This window comes from Dipodomys merriami, unplaced genomic scaffold, assembly GCF_024711535.1.
Source record: "Dipodomys merriami isolate MVZ:Mamm:240054 unplaced genomic scaffold, mDipMer1.0.p SCAF_1, whole genome shotgun sequence".
NCBI classification, from domain to species: domain Eukaryota; kingdom Metazoa; phylum Chordata; class Mammalia; order Rodentia; family Heteromyidae; genus Dipodomys; species Dipodomys merriami.
The window spans coordinates 101921044-101933036 of record NW_027202270.1 but is presented as its reverse complement, the minus strand read 5'-3'; positions in this window follow the sequence as shown (position 1 = coordinate 101933036).

Below are 11993 nucleotides of genomic sequence, written 5' to 3'. Positions count from 1 at the left end.
GCATGTGGCTGCCCAGTTTTCCCAGCACCAACGGTTGAAGAGGCTGTGTTTCTTCCATTGTATGTCTTTGGCTCCTTTGTCGAATATCAGCTGGCTGTAGGCCTGTGGATTTATTTCTGGATCTTCTATTCTGTTCCATTGGTCTTCGGGTCTGTTTTTGTGCCAGTACCATGCTGTCTTTGTTATTATAGCTCTGTAGTAGAGTTTGAAGTTCGGCATGGATAGCCCTCCCATATTGTCTTTATCCCCTAGAATTGTTTTGGCTATTCTAGGTCTTTTGTTGTTCCATATGAATTTTTGGACTGTTTTCTGTATTTCAGTGATGTACGTCATTGGGATTTTAATAGGAATTGCGTTGAATTTGTATATTAGTTTTGGAAGTATTACCATCTTTACTATATTAAGTCGGCCTATCCAGGAGCATGGGAGGTCTTTCCATTTCCTAGTGTCTTCTGCAATTTCTTTCTTTAACTTTTTATAGTTCTCATTAAATAGTTCTTTTACATCTTTGGTTAGGTTAATTCCTAAATATTTTATTTTTCGGGAGGTTATTGTGAATGGGGTTGCTCCCTTTATTTCCCTCTCTTCCTGTACATTATCAGTGTATAGGAAGGCAACTGATTTTTGTGGGTTTATTTTGTATCCTGCTATTTTGCCGAAGTGATTTATGATTTCTAAGAGTTTGGGGATGGAGTTTTTGGGATCGTGGAGGTATAGTATCATGTCGTCTGCAAAAAGGGATAGTTTAACTTCTTCTTTTCCTATGAGGATCCCTTTAATGTCTTTTTCTTGCCTTATTGCCCTGGCTAAGGGTTCTAGGACTATATTGAAGAGGAGTGGAGACAGTGGGCATCCTTGCCTTGTTCCTGATTTTAGGAGAATTGGTTGTAGCTTTTCCCCATTAAGTATAATATTGGCTATTGGTCTGTCATAAATGGCTTTTATTGTTTTTAGAAATGTTCCTTCTATTCCTATTTTCTCCAGAGCTTTTAGCATGAATGAATGTTGAATTTTGTCAAAGGCCTTTTCTGCATCTGTAGCGATAATCATGTGATTCTTGACCTTGGCTCTGTTGATATGTTGGATTACATTTATTGACTTACGTATGTTAAACCATCCCTGTGTCTCTGGGATGAAGCCTACCTGGTCATAGTGAATTATTTTTTTTATGTGTTTCTGGATTCTGTTAGCTAGAATCTTGTTAAGGATCTTTGCATCTGTGTTCATCAAGGAGATTGGCCTGTAATTCTCCTTTTTGGTTGGGTCTTTGCCTGGTTTGGGGATGAGTGTGATATTGGCTTCGTAGAATGAGTTTGGGATAGCTCCTTCCTTCTCTGTTTCTCTGAAGAGCTTGAGGAGTATGGGTATTAGTTCTTGTTTAAAGGTCTTATAGAATTCTGCTGTGAATCCATCTGGTCCTGGGCTTTTTTTTGTTGGAAGACTTTTGATAGCTTCCTGTATCTCATTATAGGATATTGGCTTATTTAATTGGTTAACTTCTTCTTTGCTCAGTTTGGGCAACTTGTATTTCTCTAAAAATGCATCCATTTCTGCCCGATTTTCTTCCTTTAGAGAGTATAGCTTTTGAAAGTAGTCTGTTAGAATTGTTTGGATATCTTGGGTACGTGTGGTGATGTTTCCCGTGGCATCCCTAATCCTATTAATATGGGTTTCCTCTCTTCTTTTTTTAATTAATCTAGCCAATGGGCCATCAATTTTGTTTATTTTTTCAAAGAACCAGCTTTTTGTTTGGTTTATTTTGGTTATGGTTTTCTGATTTTCTAATTGGTTAATCTCTGCTTTTAATTTGGTTATCTGGCTTCTTCTAGTAGCTTTAGGTTCCATTTTTTCCTGTTTTTCTAGCTGTTTTAATTGCAACATGAGATTATTTACTTGGTCTGTCTCCATTCTCTTGATGTGGGCACTGAGGGCAATAAATTTGCCCCTCAGGACTGCTTTTGCTGTGTCCCACAAGTTTCTTTGTGAGGTGTTTTCATTTTCATTGAGTTGTAGGAAATGCTTTATTTCTTCTCTGATCTCTTCTGTTATCCAGGCATTGTTAAGGAGTGTGCTGTTCAATTTCCATGTATTGGAGAAATTTCTGCTGTATGCTTTGTTATTGAGAGCTAGCTTGATTCCACTGTGGTCAGATAGGATACAGGGGATTATGTCGATCCCTTTGTATTTGCTTAAGTTCCTTGCATGAACTATGATATGGTCTATTTTGGAGAAAGTTCCATGAGCTGCTGAGAAGAATGTGTACTGTGTTGTTTTAGGGTGAAATACTCGGTAGATGTCAGTTAATTCCGCTTGCAGTATGGCCTCTCTTAATTCGGTAGCTTCTTTGCCAATCCTCTGGTTGGTAGACCTGTCCTTTGGTGAGAGTGGTGTGTTAAAGTCTCCTAGTATTATCGTATTGGGATCTATTTTATTCTGTAAGTTTGAGAGCATTTGTTTGACATATCTAGGTGCACCAATATTTGGGGCATATAAGTTGATGATGGTTATATCCTCCTCTTGGATTGTTCCCTTTATTAATATGTAGTGTCCGTCCTTGTCTTTCTGTACTGATTTTAATGAAAAGTTTATTTTGTCAGATATCAGGATAGCTACACCTGCTTTCTTACTGGGGGCGTTTGATTGGTAGATCCTTTTCCACCCCTTCACTCTGAGTTTGTTTGTATGTTTGGCTGAGAGGTGGGTCTCCTGAAGGCAACAGATGGATGGGTCTTATTTTCTTATCCAGTCCTCAGTTCGTTTTCTTTTAATTGGCGAATTCAGCCCATTTATATTAAGAGAAAGTATAGAGAGATGCATTGTTGTCCCTGCCATTCCGTTTTCCTAAGTTTTTCTTTTTTCCTTTCCTCCTGTGCTTGCTCAGTTAGACTTTGAGTAATGCCTGTTTGGGGCAGGCCCCAGTTCCTGGCTGCTTTCTTCAGGTTGTGTCCCCCCTCTTAGAATTCTTTGTAATGCTGGCTTAATGTTTATGAATTCATTTAGTTTTTCTTTGCTATTAAAAGTTTTCAGTTCTCCATCAAATGTGAATGCTAGCTTTGCCGGGTAGATCAGTCTGGGTTGGCAGTTATTGGCTCTCAGGGCTCGTATGGTGCTTTCCCAGGCTTTTCTTGCATTCATTGTTTGTGTGGAGAGATCTGCAGTAATTCTTATTTTTTTCCCATTGTAGTATAGCTCCTTCTTCATTTTTGCTGCATGCAGGATTGTTTCCTTATTATTCAGATCTATCATTTTTACTATAATGTGTCTAGAAGTGTTTCTCCTGGGGTCTTGCTTGTTGGGTGTTCGATAAGCTTTTGTGATGTAGTTAAGATGGTCGTTTTTGAGGTGGGGAAAATTTTCATTGATTATCTTGTTAAATAGGTGTTGCATTCCCTTGCTCTGGAATTCCTCACCTTCGTCCACTCCAATTATGCGAAGGTTAAATTTTTTAGCATTATCTGCTTGCTCTTGAATATCCCTTTGGTTTAATTTGAGTAATTTTTCCATATCTGTCACTTTTTGGTCCAGTTGGTGTATTCTGTCTTCTGTATCTGACACTCGACCTTCCATTTCATTCACTCTGTTGACAGTGGCTTCTATTGTGGTTTGCATGGAGGAAATGGATCCCTTTATGGATTCAATGTTGGTTCTCAGAGTACTGATCTCACCTCTCAATGAGGTATGCATTACCTCTAATTTGGCGTTTATCTCACTTCTTATTGAGGTTTGTGCAGCTTCTATTTTTGCATGCATCTCTTGTTTGATACCCTGTATCTCTTTGGATAGTTCATCCTTGTGCTCTTTCAATTTCTGATAAATTTCTCGCTTTATTTCTTGAGTCATTGCCTCCAGCAACCCTTGGAAGTAGCCTTTGTCTTCCATTCCTGCTTTGCTCCCACTGGGGCTCTCCCCTGTGTGGCTGCTGGCTTTTGGGGTGAGCTTGCTGTCCTGGGTGGTAGTAAACCTTGTGATTTTTCTCTGTGATTTTCGCATGGAGGTTCAGGAGACTGCTCTTCAATTTTGTTTTGGTGTGTCTGTCTTTGCTTGGTTGCTGATTCTGTATTGGTAGAGAGAGTCTGTGCCTGATCTGGGTTCTGTTGGGAGCCTATTTCCAGCTGCTATTCTGACTTACTTAGGATTCTCAGCTCTCTGCTGTAGATTGCTGACAGTTCCTGCCTTTGGAAGGGTTGAGCAGCCTAGACTGCTTGTGTTTGCTCCTACGGGTGCTCTTGTGAAGAACAGATGCTCTGGATGCACTCTCCCAAATGCTGGAGTCTGCTATGGGCTCCTGATGTGTTTTTGTTTATTTGTTTTGGGCTGGTTGTGGGCTTGAACTCTAGGTTTGGGTGCTGTCCCTCAGCTTTTTCAGCTCAAGGCTGGCACCCTACCGTTTGAGCCACAGCACCACTTCTGACCCTTTTTGCTTTTGTGATGCTGAGGAATCAGATGCAGGGCCTCATACATCCAAGACTATCACTCTATTGCTGAGCCGCCTTAACAGTCTGAGCTCCTGCTTACTATCAGGTGCTGGCAGCCTGTGTTGCCCAATTCCCAGTCTAGGGTATATGGGTGGAGTTTTGGTGGGGTTTGGGCTTCTCTTGTCCTGGGCCTCCAGGTCTTTTGTTGTCACAGGCGTGCTTCCCGGGGGAGTGTTGTTTCCTGGTTTTCTCCCCTCTGTTGAGGCGTATGCTCAGCTTTTTACTTCAATTGGGAGGAGTTGGTTGTGTTGTTCAGGCGCCGGATCCCCGGGCTTGGTTCGGGCCCCAGCCTGGAGCGCGCTTGTTAGGCCTGTGCTGATGTGTATACCCCCTAGGTTATACAGCCTGGGGGACACAGTTCAAATTTCTTCTACTGTTGGTAGTCTTGACCCAGGGGCGCTGTTCCTGGCTTGGGCATTTAAGCTCCCTTCCAGGGGTGCTCTTGCTCTAGCCTGGCCAGCTGAGTGTGCTCCACGGGCTGGTGGAGCTCTCAAACAGTTCCCAGTTTTAGTGGGTCCTGTGGTCCGGGTGCTGGGGTAGGGAGTCTAGGTCAGGGTCTGGGGATTCCCTCCAGCTCTGGTCTCCCTTGAGGGATACACTTCCCCTGTGGGGTACTCACCCTGGAGCTGGTTGTTTCTGTGTGGTGTAGGTCGTCAGTTGTTGTTGCAATCCGGGCTGGGTTGGACGGTGGTGGCTCTGTGTGATTCTTTTCTGTCTCTGCCTCTGTCGAAGCTGTTGGGTCAAGAGTGTCCACGCTCAGGCAGCTTCTTCTCGGTACCTCTGGGGCCCAAGTGACCCCGCCGGGTTGTTGCGATCGTGATCGGGCGGGCGGGTGGTCTGCAGACAGGACCCTTTGTCGCGCAGAGCCGCTTTGGCGGGATGGAACCTCTCTGCTCGGGTGGAGAGTGCTGGATCGTTGCGATCGCGATCAGGCGGGCCGGGTGGTCTGCCGCAGGTCCTTTTGTCACTCTGCTGATGCCGAGCGGCTTTGGCGGGATGGAGCCTCTCTGCTCGGGTGGAGAGTGAGGGGTGGGGGTGGGATCCTCGTGGAGACTCCCGGCTGGTAGGTTTCTCTGTTCCTGGCGATCTGCTGTTCTGCAAACCAGTACCTGATGTTCTGAAAGTGGCCCCCTGTGTCTCTGCTGTTTCTCTGGGGCTCCCACAGCCCCCGCCGGGCCGGCTGGCCGGCGGCTTGGCGCGCTGCCGCGCGGCCAGTAAAGGTTGGGGGAGGGGGTCTTCGCTTTTCTCTGTTTTGAAATTCTTTTCCTCTTTCTTTTTTGTTATTCTCCGCCTCTGGTTTTTCTCTGAGTGTTCGTCTTTTTGTTGTTGTCGGTCTCTTGGGGAGATTAAGCGTTGGAACTCGAACTCTCTTTTTGGTTGGAGAGCGCTGTGGCGTTTCCCTACTGCCCCGTCGCCATCTTGGTCCCCCCTCGAGCCTAGCCTTTTGTATGGATATCAGCCCATTTAATTTTTATTTATTTATTTATTTGTTTTTTTTGGGTCCGGTCGTGGGGCCTGAACTCTGGGCCTGGGCTCTGTCCCTCAGCTCTTCAGCTCAAGGCTAGCACTCTACCACTTGAGCCACAGCGCCACTTCCGGCTTTTTTCTTTTTGCTTATGTGGTGCTGAGGAATCGAACCCAGGGCCTCATACATGCAAGGCAAGCGCTCTACCACTGAGCCATCTTCCCAGCCCCTAGCCCATTTATTAATTGGATTGTTATTTTGAGGGTTTTTCTGGGGGGGGGTAAGTTTTTGAGCTCTAAGTATTTTTTTGATGTAGGGCCTTTGTCTGATGCATAGCTAGTAAAAATCTCCCATTCTGTGGGCTCTTTTCTATCTTATTAGCCATGTCCTTTGCCATGCAGAAATTCTTCAGTTTGATGCAATCCCACTTATCCAGGCTTTGTTTGATTTGTTGTGATTCTGGATCTGAAGCTTTGACCTTTGCCAAGGAGCTGTAGTGTTTTCCCTATCCCTTCCTGTAATATTTTTATGGTATCTGGCCTTACATTAAGGTCTTTGATCCCTTTGGAATTGATTCTGGTGCAGGGTGATATATAAGGATCTAGCTTCAGTTTTCTGCACAGGTATAGCTAATTCTACCAGCACCATTGTTGAAGAGGTTGTACTTTTTCCTGTAATATTTTCATAGTATCTGGCCTTACACTGAGGTCTAGCTATGTATATATGATTACTAGAATGGTATTTGTTGAAATCAATTCCAAGAAACAGAAACAAGAATTTTTTTTTTTGTTGTTGTTATTTTACTTTTCCCCTCTCCTCTCCTTTGTTGCTGTTTTTGGTTTCTGAACCTTTTTTTTCTTTTTTGGCAGTCATGGATCTTGAACTCTGGGCCTGGGCGCTATCCCTCAGCTCTTCAGCTCAGGTGAGCACTCTACCACTTGAGCCACAGTGCCACTTCCGATTTTCTGAGTGGTTTATTGGAGATAAGAGTCTCACGGAGTTTCCTGCCCTGGCTGGCTTTGAATGGTGATTCTCAGATCTCAGCCTCCTAAGTAGCTTAGGATTACAAGCATGAGCCACTGTCACTGGCTTTCGGTACCTTTTACCTTGTATGTGTTTATCTGTTTTGGAGAGGGTAAGGGGAACACAGAAATGGTGGGATAAAGGGTGAACAAATGCAGCAGTGATACTTAATAGACACTATGTTAAAAATGAGCTATGTAACTTGTTGGGAAGGGAGGGAAGTAGGAGAGAACAAGGGAAAAGTTGACAGCATTCAAAAAGAAATGTACTCATTACCTGACTTACATAGCTGCAACCCTCTGTATATCACCTTTATAATAAAAATAAATAAAAAAAGAGTCTCAAAGACTTTCCTGCCTTCAATTCTTGATCTTGAGAGTAGCTACGATTAAAGTCATGAGCCACTGGCACCTAGCAACAGCGAGTTATGAAACTAGTTGAATGTCAGTATTAGTCTAGCTTGCTGATTTATTTTGGGAGGTATCAGAGAGACTGATTCCTAGAACTTGGATTTTATTGCATATATACTTTATAAAATTATAATGTGTTAGGTCAGTCTCAGATAATTCAAATTTTATTGTACACATAATAAAATGATAAAGAGATAATATATGGTGTGATATAATGCTATGAGGCAGCTGGCCTACATAATGAACATTCCAGATGGGGTTAAGATTTGCATTGTAGCCTCAATGACAGCAAACGCTAATTTGCTTTAATGAGCATATGTTCAATTTAAACAGCTGTAAACCACCTCCAACTTAGGTTTGGAATAAACAGTTCTAGAACCTTCAATTAATTTAATTATGTCCAGATCACAAGGCATAATCCAAGACCTAGTGTTTGTAATTTTTAGAGCCATTAGAGGAAAGTTATTTTACTTTATCAAATGATTTTTTTGTAGATTTCTCTTTCAGAGGTGAACTGCTGATCAACTTGAGGATCTTCCTAAAACAGCCGAATCTCCTACATCCGCTGTTTAGACTTTAATTAAAACTGATCATCACCTGTCAAAATGGTTAACTTTTCACAGCCAGGCTTTGCGGTAAATTATTCTATTTGCATCCCTGGGAGATGTTAAAAACAAGGGCGGGGTTGGTGGCTTACATTTGTAATCCTAGCTGAAGATCTTCAAGATCACAGTTTGAAAGCTAGTCTGGGAAGAAAAGTCTGTGAGACTCTGTCTCTAAAATTACCAGCAAAAAACTAAACTGGATACTGGGCACCAGTGGCTCACATTGGTAATCCTAGCTACTCAGGAGACTGAGTTCTGAGGATTGAAGTTCAAACTGACACTGGCAGACCTTAGAGTTTTTTTCTTTCTTTTTTTTTTTTTAATTGTGAAAATACTGTACAGAGGGGTTACAATTACATGGGCAAGACAATGAGTACATTTCTTATCAAGCATTGAGAGATTCTTTTTTTTTTTTAGGGGGGGGGGTCTGGTCGTGGGGCCTGAACTCTGGGCCTGGGCGCTGTCCCTCAGCTCTTCAGCTCAAGGCTAGCGCTCTACCACTTGAGCCACAGTGCCACTTCCAGCTTTTTTCTTTTTGTTTATGTGGTGCTAAGGAATTGAACCCAGGGCCTCATGCATGCAAGGCAAGCGCTCTACCACTGAGCCACTTTCCCAGCCCGCATTGAGTGATTCTTATCTCTAATTAAACACCAAAAAGCCAGGAAGTGGAGCTGTGGCTCAAGTGGTAGAACATCAGCCTTGTGCAAAAGAAGGTAAGGCTTTTGAGTGCAAGCCCCAGTAATGAAACAACAACAAAACAACAGGGCTGGAGACATGGCTCAAGTGGTAGAGCAAAAACTAAATATAAGCAAGCCACTGAAGCAAGCTTAAGGCCCTGGGTTCAAACCCAAATACTGGCGAAAACATAACTGCAGAATCTCATCTTTCTAGCCAATAGTTCCCCATCTCCCTCTTTTTGCAACAGCCTCAACTTCATATCCTTGGGGTTTCTGGCTCTTTCTCCTGCATCCTCTGTTTCTAATTTCCCAAGTAGCAAGCCTCTCAGTCTCCTCAGTTTTCATCTGGACATTCTCTTTCTCTCTTCCCCCTCCCCTCAGAGATGATGGGTATTTGAATAAACTCTTTTCTTGTGTTAAAGATAGCTTATTGCTTTAATTATATTTAAATATATTCTACCAACAAAATTAAATGCATGAAGAGATATTTGGGATTGAGAGGGTGGCAGGAATAAACTGAGAACAGGTGTGAGTTTTGAGAAGCAGAGAGTCCAGTAGGACTTTAGAGATGAGGAAGAAAATAGGTTTTCTTTTCTTTTTTTTTTTGTCAGTCGTGGGGCTTGAACTCTGGGCCTGGGTGTTGTCCCTCAGCTCTTCAGCTCAAGGCGAGCGCTCTACCACTTGAGCTACAGCGCCACTTCCGTTTTTCTGGTGGTTTATTTGAGATAGGAGTCTCAAACCACGATCCTCAGATCTCAGCCTCCTGAGTAGCTAGGATTACAGGCGTGAGCCACCAGCGCCCGGCAAAAATAGGTTTTCTTTTTTTTTTTTGGGTCCGGTCGTGGGGCCTGAACTCTGGGCCTGGGTGCTGTCCCTCAGCTCTTCAGCTCAAGGCTAGTGCTCTACCACTATGAGCCACAGCGCCACTTCCGGCTTTTTTCTTATGTGGTGCTGAGGAATCGAACCCAGGGCCTCGAGCATGCAAGGCAAGCGCTCTACCACTGAGCCACCTTCCCAGCCAGAAAATAGGTTTTCTTAAGGGCAGAGCTCCAAGATGAGGTTGGACTGGGCAGTTTGGTTTTTTTTTGGGTCCCGTAGTGGGGCCTGAACTCTGGGCCTGGGCGCTGTCCCTTGGCTCTTCAGCTCAAGGCTAGCACTCTACCACTTGAGCCACAGTGGCACTTCCAGCTTTTTTCTTTTTGCTTATGTGGTGCTGAGGAATCGAACCCAGGGCCTCATGCATGCAAGGCAAACACTCTACTACTGAGCCATCTTCCCAGCCCCCGTCTTTTTTTTTTTTTTTCCTACTCTTATTCCAAAAGAGATGTGAATGAGTCAAAGGAGATGGAACTTAGGAATAGCTCAATAGGGCCATAAAAATTAATTGAGGTTGGTTGTAGGATTCAGGAAGTAAAGTGGAGAGGAGATTTTTTTGACTCCTGGACAGAAGGTAATATCCAAAGTTCAAGTGGTGGGAGTAGCCTTACTGATTAAAAATTACTCAAGGCTGGCAGGAAATGTGAAGTATTAAGTATAGGGCTGTGATAGTTGGGAGGGGAAGAATTTTTGGAGCATTTCAGAGCATTGTGGGGAATAGAGGGAGAAAAGAGCCAGAGGGCTTAAGAATATCTATCCTGGAAAAAAGAGCTAGCTGGTAAATGTTTCTTGTGGTATAAAAAGCATATACAGAGGCTGGGAAGGTGGCTCAGTGGTAGAGTACTTGCCTTGCATGCATGAGACCCTGGGTTTGATTCCTCAGCACCACATAAGCAGAAAAAGCCGGAAGTGGCACTGTGGCTCAAGTGATAGAGCACTATCCTTGAGTAGAAGAGCTGAGGGACAGCACCCAGGCCCAGAGCTCAGGCCCCATGACCGACAAAAAAAAAAAAAAAAAGCATATACAAATTGGAAATTTCAAATGCTCACTTGTCTTACCCATTAAGAACTATTAACTTTGTCACAAATATAAAAATAGATGGTAACCAGTTGTATAATAAATGCTGGCTACATTGTTATATTCATTAGATGTCAATTAGGCACTGACCTTATTTGTGAATACAGCTAGGTGGCTAGTTCTCCTGTTTATTATTTTTTTTTTTAATTTACTTTTTGGTCATAGTTTGCATTGTTTTTTTCCACATTCAACTCAGACCTAATTGAGCCACTCAGCTTTTGCGCATGGCTCTACTTTTCAGAGGTCAGAAATCCTGGGCTGACATGCTTTTTTCATTTATTTTTATTTTTTGGGTCCGGTCGTGGGGCCTGAACTCTGGGCCTGGGCACTGTCCCTCAGCTCTTCAGCTCAAGGCTAGCGCTCTACCACTTGAGCCACAGTGCCACTTCCAGCTTTTTTTTTTTTTTCTGCTTATGTGGTGCTGAGGAATCGAACCCAGGGCCTCAGGCATGCAAGGCAAGCGCTCTACCAATGAGCCACCTTCCCAGCCCCTATGCTGCTTTTTTTCTGGCCAGAGGGTTCTGAAGTTGGATGGTATGTGTGGGCCTTCTTTGGCTTCCAACACATGCACCACTGGCTATCTCAAGGCTGGGCTTATTCACTTGTATTTGAAAGATATGCTGAGAATGAATGTAAATCTTGATTTATTCTCTGGACCACAATCAGTGGTTGCCATGAAACAGCAGGATTTTATGTAAGGATGCTATGATCCTGTGCTCAGATTATTTGTCTCCCTCTCCTTTCTAGCATCATTCATTTTTCCATTCCTAGTTTTCCATCAACTTCTCAGCTCAAACATTAGTTTCCAACTGCCTTCTACAATCCCAGTCTGATTTTTCTTTGTTTTTATGCATAACATAAATATACTCTTTCCTACACTTCACTATAGGCAGTTAATTTGCCTCTCTTTCCTAGTTGACTTCATGAAGACACATCTCCGACTGTCTGGCTTGCTATTCTTAATGTCTGGAGCAACATTTGATACTTCCAAATGAATGAAGAGTTATAAATCATGAAAAAACAAAGTTTGAGCAGTAGGCTATTTAATCGAGAGCCAGCTAAACACATAAACTCCAGGCCATCTAAATGTATCATTTCAGATGCTAACAGTGCATGGAATTTTTGATGGAGAGTGGAAATATTCCTGGTTCATTTGCTAGCCAGGAACTGGGCCTTTCAGAGTGTATCTCAAGGAGTGTGGAGCCATTTTTCTGCCAAGGGCCATTTGGACATTTATATTATCAATCACTTGGAGCCATAAGAAAATGATCAATAAAGTCAGACTACTGCGGGCAGCCACTGAGCAGCGTGAGGACAAGCATACGTGTTTGTCCCATCACATACCAAATCATTTCAGGGCCTTATATGGTTCACCAGCCTGGCA